This window comes from Echinops telfairi, unplaced genomic scaffold (genome assembly GCF_000313985.2).
Source record: "Echinops telfairi isolate 266 unplaced genomic scaffold, ASM31398v2 ScPeMD7_3533;HRSCAF=4204_0, whole genome shotgun sequence".
NCBI lineage: Eukaryota > Metazoa > Chordata > Mammalia > Afrosoricida > Tenrecidae > Echinops > Echinops telfairi.
This window is the reverse complement of record NW_022107431.1, coordinates 93,047,507-93,054,794: the sequence shown is the minus strand read 5'-3', so window position 1 is coordinate 93,054,794 and position 7,288 is coordinate 93,047,507. Positions and strand designations below refer to the sequence as shown.

Genomic DNA, 7,288 nt, shown 5'->3' with positions numbered 1-7,288 from the left:
GTGAACCCCTGTGAGACTGTAAAACTTGCAACGAGTCCTGCCCTTCATAAAAACCCACTTGAATTACAATCAGACTTCGGTGTGAATTCTTTTATTGTGCTAAGTCAAGAACCAAGGTATTACTGACTCCAGAAACCTAACATATGTACTAGAGTTTCTTTGTCCCTTCTACTAATTGGCATTTGGGCTGTTTCCAGTTTCTTACAATTGTGAACTGGGCTGCAATAAACATGGGAGAGCAAGCATACTGTCTGTTCCTGTTCTATCTCATTTCTTTGGGGTATGTGCCGAGCAAAGGTATTGCTGGATCATATGGTATTTCTACTCCCAGTTGTTTTAGGTAGCACCATATCACTTTCCACAATGGTTATACATGCTTACAGGCCCACCAGCAGTGTAAAAGGGTGCCAATCTTTCTGTACCCTCTCAAGCATTTGTGGTCTCTGTTTTCTTGAACTGGGCTATCATTGTGCATGTAAGATTGTAACAGCAAAATTGAGAATTGGGAATGACCAGACAGCACTCTTGGAGACCATGAAAGGGGGAAAATTTATTAGCCAGCGACCCACAGGAACTAGTGTTTTACAAGTTCTGGGCCCTGAATGTTGGGTGGGGGTAGCTTTTAGACTTGGTCTACACAAGCCAGGTCCCAGAAGCTGAATAGGCAGGGATTTCCAGAGCAGACAAAGTTGTTAGTAAGGGAGTTGTGGGATGGGCTTGTTCTGAGAATGAGGAAGTGCAGGGGGTGAGGCAGTGCCCTGGGTTTCTTTTCCAAAGGTTAAAATTCCCTAGTCGGATTTTCCTTACAAGGTGACATCTCATCATTCTTTTGAATTGCATCTCCCAAGTGGCTAGCAATCTCGTACGTTCCCTGGCGTTTGTCAGTCATCCAAAAGTTATTGCTTGTGAATTGTCTATTTATGTCCTTTGTGTATACATATTTTAGTAATTAGTCTTTTGTCCATTGTGTCATTGCTAAACATTTTTCCCTATCTATGGGCTCTCTTCTTTCCCTTTTGATCTAGGGGAGAAAGAGACGACAAAATCAAACATATTGTAGAGAGATCCCTCTGTTAATTCTGAAACAGGACAAAGATACAATAGGATGAGTCATCGGGATGAAGGAGACTATCAGCACAAGGCCATAATGGTGTCCAAGGACTCAGTCACATGGGTACATTATAGAGCATGAAAAACAGAGGGAATTCAAGACAAAACCATTATTAGTCACTGGTCAGTTTATCACTGTTGAAGTTAGGACTAAAGTAGGGGGAAAGTGACCTCAATTGGGAAAGGTATACTATTTCAGATTCAAAAAGCTTTCAAAATTAATTCAAGGCTCTCAGATCACCTTGACTCATGACCTTCATAGGGTACACCAGTACCCTATAAAAACAATCAGGAAGGGACTCTTGTTGCTCCATCAGGTCAAAATTAGGGAGGAGAAAGGAGATTGCCCTCTTCTATTTGCATATCTTGGTCTTGAGTGAGAATCCCCTTAAGTCTACCTTTATTCTTTATTTATGTTCCTCTGTCATCTGTCTATGAGTACCCAGTCTGGGTCACCAAGGAGATTGCTCAGGGCTTCTACCCTTCCCTGTCTTCGTGGAACTTCACCTGGGAAGTTTGGTGGTCAGAAAGTGAATGTGGAGTACTCAAGATGGCCTTAGGACTATTTCAAGGCATAGGATAAAATCAGGGCTCTGTCAGGGGTGTCTGAGGTTTCAGGCTAACACATGCCCTCGTTTCCATCAAAGGCATTCCCAGGCAAATTCTTGAGGGCAAGGTTGGACCCGCCCTGGTCTGGCCAGAGTTGCAGCAGTCTACTTTCAAAGACACTGCCTGAGAGTGAAGCCCTTCATACTGCCAGCCAATGATCAGAAGAAACTCAATGGAAACTGAATTTCTATGGAGATTTGAAATGGATTTAGGCCTCTTACTGTAAACCATAACCGCCTAGAAACCTTATACTCTGAATATAGGAGCTAATACATGGGCAGTGGCTGGTATTTCTAAAAGGATAGCTGGGAGTATAAGCATCGAGGGTGAGCTGAATGGAAAGAACTCAGTGAAAAGATGCACATGACGCTAGCTGAGGTGAGGAATGGGGCCAGGCTACAGAGATGTGAGCGGGAAGCCATTTAAGGCTGCTCAGGTAACTTGGTTTATGACTTATCTCATCCATTTCGAGACAAACCTCCTAGTTTTGGTTTAAACTTCATATCCAACTGTTTCACCTATGGCCCCTTACTTTCACTTTATTGTTGCGGCAAATTAAAATACACAGGGAGTAAACAGGCATTGTGATTTTATTTGCTCATATAAGTACTGTGTGACTCACATCCTCCCTTCGGGGAATCTTAGCTAAGTAAAACTTTTCCAGTGCTCAATTTTTCCTGTAATAACTTTGTCATTAAAAACTAGGCACTGAATCAAAAGCTAATTGAGTGAAAACTGTGGACAATTTAACCTGGAATTCTATTTAGTACATAAAAAATTGGTACCAAATATCATTTACGCGAGGATGCTGATGTAGTGCCTAAAAGCAAGTTACCCCTAATTGACCCTGGTTAACCCTAAGCCTTAACATTAGTCCGAACGCCGTCTGAAGTGCCTCATACCCATTTCTTGACTGGCAAGCTGCCAAAGTGAAGTTCAAGAAGTCAGGAAAAGACGGTAGTCCTGAGCAATTTGCTTGGTAATCCAGGAAGGCAGGGAGGAGCTGGCTACTTATAGGAAAGATAGGCAAAGGAAGAACATACACATTGAATAGACAAATAGATAGCTGAAGGAGTACATCCTTATAATCAAAGGATAGGGTAGATATGGAAGAAAGATGGGGCTGTCTAGTCCCATAAACAATGACAGTCTTGGAAACCCACAGGGCACTACGACTTTGTCCCATAAGGTTGCTGTGAGTCAGCATTCACTCAATGGCGATGAGAATGATTGAGAAGGAGAGGCATAAGAAGGTTCCCCCTCAAGACCAAGATATGCAAATACGAGAGAGCCATCTCCATTGTGCTCCCCAATTCTGGCCTCATGGATCAACAAGATAACCCTCCGAACTGTCTTTATCATGAAGCATTTGACAAAGGTTTTATAGAAGTTGCTGTTTATGTTTATCTCATCTGTTGTTGGACCCACACCACTGCCAACTCCATATAAAAAGAACAAACAGTGTACAGATGTTCAGAGTTCATCAGACTTAGCCGTGTGGCTGTGTCGGCCTGTTTCTCATCTCTCTCTTCTCTTTGATGCACATGCCAACTAAAATTTGGTTTTCTCTCCGGTATTATAATCTTGTGACGATTTTCCCCTAGGAGGAGGCCAGCTGTTTTCTGGATCCTGATGCAATAATTTCTACGTATGTTGAAAAATAAATAAATAAAATAATTTCTACTTTAGAAGATGGTGTTCTAAACTCCCTCAATTTACTCACACTCTCAAGAGACACACATATTTTAAAATATTAGAAATATTAGGTGATAATCATGATATAAATTGTGTTTCAAGTTTTACCCACTCAAAAGATTAAAAAGCATACTTCAAACTGTTTAAAAAATATTTTTCTGCTGTCTGAAGTTGTGTTGCTGTTAGAAACATGGATGCTGTTGCTGTTGGGTACCATGGAGTTGGTTCTGACTGATGCCAGCCTTCGGCACAACAGGGTGAAACACTGCCCAGTCCTGCGCCATCCTCATTACCCTTCCTGTGCCTGCCTGGATTGCTGCAGCCACGGCAGCAGTTCATCTCTTTTTTGCTGCCCCTCTACTTTACCAAACATGAGGTCCTTCTCCAGGGACTGCTCTTTCCTGACAGCACGGCCAAAGTGTGTAAGATTTAGAGCCATCCTGGCCACTAAGGAGCACTCTGGCTGTACTTCTTCCGAGATGGATCAGTTTGTCCTTTTAGCAATCTATGGTACTTTGAATATTCTCCAGCATCACAATTCAAATGTCTCGCATAATCCAACACTACCGAGTCAGTTTGGTACAGAACTGTTCCCCAACCAACACTGTAAATTAGGAGGGCTCTTGCCTCCAACTGGCTAAGAGTAATCAGGAGAGAAAAATTTTCCACACAAGCAAAAGTTTATTAAAAAGAAAAAAAAGTTTGTTGGTCCTGTTAGGGGAGGCCAGGAAGGCCTGTGCACAGTAACTCTCACCTCTCTGAGCAAAGAAACCAGAGGGCTTAAAAGGGGTTGAGGTGGGGCAATAGTTTCCTGTTAATTCATAACCACAGGCAGAGACTTTCAAGAAATGGCACCATCAGACGCCATACAGGTGACAGGGTGTGTGCTTGGCAATTCTTTCAAACAGAATCTGTCAGGGAGACTTCTCACTAGAGGGTGCTGGACACATCTGGACAAGTTTGTTGTTGTTGTTGTTCGGGGGAGTCACGGGGACCCTGGATGAAATAGAATGAAACGTCCAGTCCTGAGCCCACAACAACTTGTTTTATCTCAGCACATTAGTACATCCACTGGTTCCATTCATCTTTTTCAGGGCCTTCCTCTTTGTCACTGGCCCTCCACTTTCCCAAGCATGGTGTCCTTCTCCAGAGATTGGTCTCTCTTGATAACATGTCCAAAGTCCATGAAAGGAAGTCTTGCTATCCTCAGTTTCAAGGAGTATTCTGATTGTCCTTTTTTTTTTTTTTTTGATGAACACTCTCTATCATTTTAGAGCTTAATGGTGACTTTGAGTAGCACCTCTGGCCTCAGAAGGGACCAGTACTTAGCTAAGTCTGAGCCTTGGACAAGGTCTTGGGGGATAGCCTGATTCTGTCCCAGGTCAGCATGGGCCTGCAAGCCAGCCACTGGGGCTTCTAATCCATCAATAAAGCCTTGCACTCAGTTCTTTCTCAGGGTGTCTCTGATTCACTCTAGATAATGGTAGACATTGGCATGTACTCCGGGCTTGCTGTAAGTGTCACAGAGGACACCAATCTAGGACCCAGTGCACTGCAGGAACCTCTGTCCCCCCAGCCCCACCCTGACCAATGGTTCCCTATAGTCACCGTCACCGGAGTCAGTCCCTCCATCCTCTACACCCACAGACACCACTGTGTTCATCACTTATTCTGAGTAGTCTTTGTTACACGATATGTCTAAGATAATGCTAATGCTGGCATAACTCAATGCATCGGGAAGATTCACTTGTGAGTCGGGGCTCACTGTGGTACCAGACTCATTGTTGGATACCAGTCCCCAGCCGGACACCATGCAGGCCTGGCTTGGACACGAGCAGTACATGCAGTGTACTTTCCTGGTGAGATGCACTGCCCATGCTTGGCAACTGTGCACATTATGGTTGGTGTGTACTTTTTCCAAGACAGATCTGATTGTTCTTCTGGCAGTCCATAGTACTTTCGATATTTTTTTGTCAGCACCACAACTTCAATTGCTTCTTCTTCAGCCTCCCTATTCAATGTCCAGCTTTCACATGGATGGGAGATGTTTGAAAATACCATGGCTTTGGTCAAGCACAGTGTGTCAGGCAGGGTTCTCTAGAGAAACAAAACCAGGACACTTATGATTTGATAGATGATAGATGATAGGTAGATAGATAGATAGATAGATAGATAGATAGATAGATAGATAGATAGATAGATTTATACAGTGAGAAGGAATATAACAGCTAATCAGTCCACCCAGCAGTACAGAGGGCTCAGTCAACTCACTTTGGTGGAACAGTTAATATACTGAAAGTCCTTCAACTTATGGAGGGGGCTTCAGTCCAAGGTCAAGGAAATAGACAGTGAGTCTTCCCTTAGGAAAACAGGCGAAGTCTGCCCAAGGGCAGCAGACAGCAGGGTGGGTCAGCAACAATCAGTAGAGCAGGAGCTTAGCAAAGCAGGTCAGGATGGGATATTGAACTCAAGCAATGTAAGGCGACAGGATCCACCAGCTGCAAGCCCTATCAATGTATGCACCAACAGAATGGCGAAGCAGGTCTCAAAGGAGCCTCAATCTCTTGCTACATGATCCATTGGCCCACAGGTAGCATAGCATACATGTTGAGGCAGAGAACTAGCTAAAGCAGCAACACCAGATCCAATCACCAGAGCACAAGAGAGATGGCAGCAGGCCTTGCAGAGCCATTTATCTCTTTGCACTCCAATCAAACTGGGACCTGACTAATCTCCATCCACATGTTCCTATTGGCCAGGTTGGCAAAATAAGCCTAAGTATCACACAGCTTAGTCCTCAAAATGACATCTTTGTCTTCAACACTTCAAAGTGGTTTTATTCAGCAGATTTGCCCAATGTCATATGTCGCTTGATTTCTTGACCTGTTTCCAAACCACCAGTTAGTTACCTTGGGAGAAAGGCAGGGCTTCCTACATAAAGAGTTACCATCCTGGAAACTCACAGGGGCGCTTTACCCTGTCCTATAGGGTCGCTAAGAGTCAGCATGGACTGGGTGGCAGTAAATTTGGTTTGGTTTTTCTTAGAGTCCACAAGTCCCTATGGCAGCCATGTGGGATGTCATTTTTCTTCCTGCATTTGATCATTGAGCACAGGAAGCGATGCCCCACAACTCCACCATCTTCCTCATCAAGTAGGCTACAAGTTCACTTGTACTTTCCTTCCTCCAGAAAGTCCAAGCTACATTCAGGTTCAAAGTTCTGTAGAACAAAACTTATTCCATTGTTATATGATCCTGAAAAACCTAAAAATAATTTTTTAAAGCTACTCTATTTTGATGATGGACCTTTTTTCTGTGCAGACACAGAACCACTGGAGTTTGTCAAATGTATGTTCTACTATCAGGCTGTAATTTTTCAGGTAGGTGGCTTGCACAATTCAGTTCATTTTCTTTACATACCACAACACAGCCCCCACTTCAAGGGGCATGTATAATTCTTTTTTTCTACTTTAATAATTTTATTGACTTATAATTAAGATATGCAATTCAGTGGTTCAATCCTATCAAGAAAGGTTATGTAATCATCCCCACAGTCAACTTTGGATCATTTTCTTACCTTCTTATACCCTTTAGTGTCAACAGGACCAGTTCTTTCTGTGATAAGAACTTAGAAAAATACGATGTACTTTCTTTCTATAATAAATCACCTTACATAGTTTCTCTGGGTTCTTTACAGCTTGTCCAATCGTTCTATTTATGTAAGCAGCAAACTGTTTGGGAAATTTCACCTCCTTCAAGTTCTTATTAGTGAAACTATGTAGTATGAGGTAGGGGGGGCAGTCCCCCACTGCTAGTCTTGGGTTCAGTAAGCACAATTGTACGGTTGAGATGTATAAATAATATATTAAAGTCAT

General features: G+C 43.0%; 1 pseudogene; it reads right to left on the bottom strand.

The window, feature by feature from the left end:
- Nucleotides 1–6,515: 6,515 nt before the first annotated feature.
- Nucleotides 6,516–7,288, bottom strand: part of LOC115870990 — a 5,238-nt pseudogene continuing 4,465 nt past the window's right edge.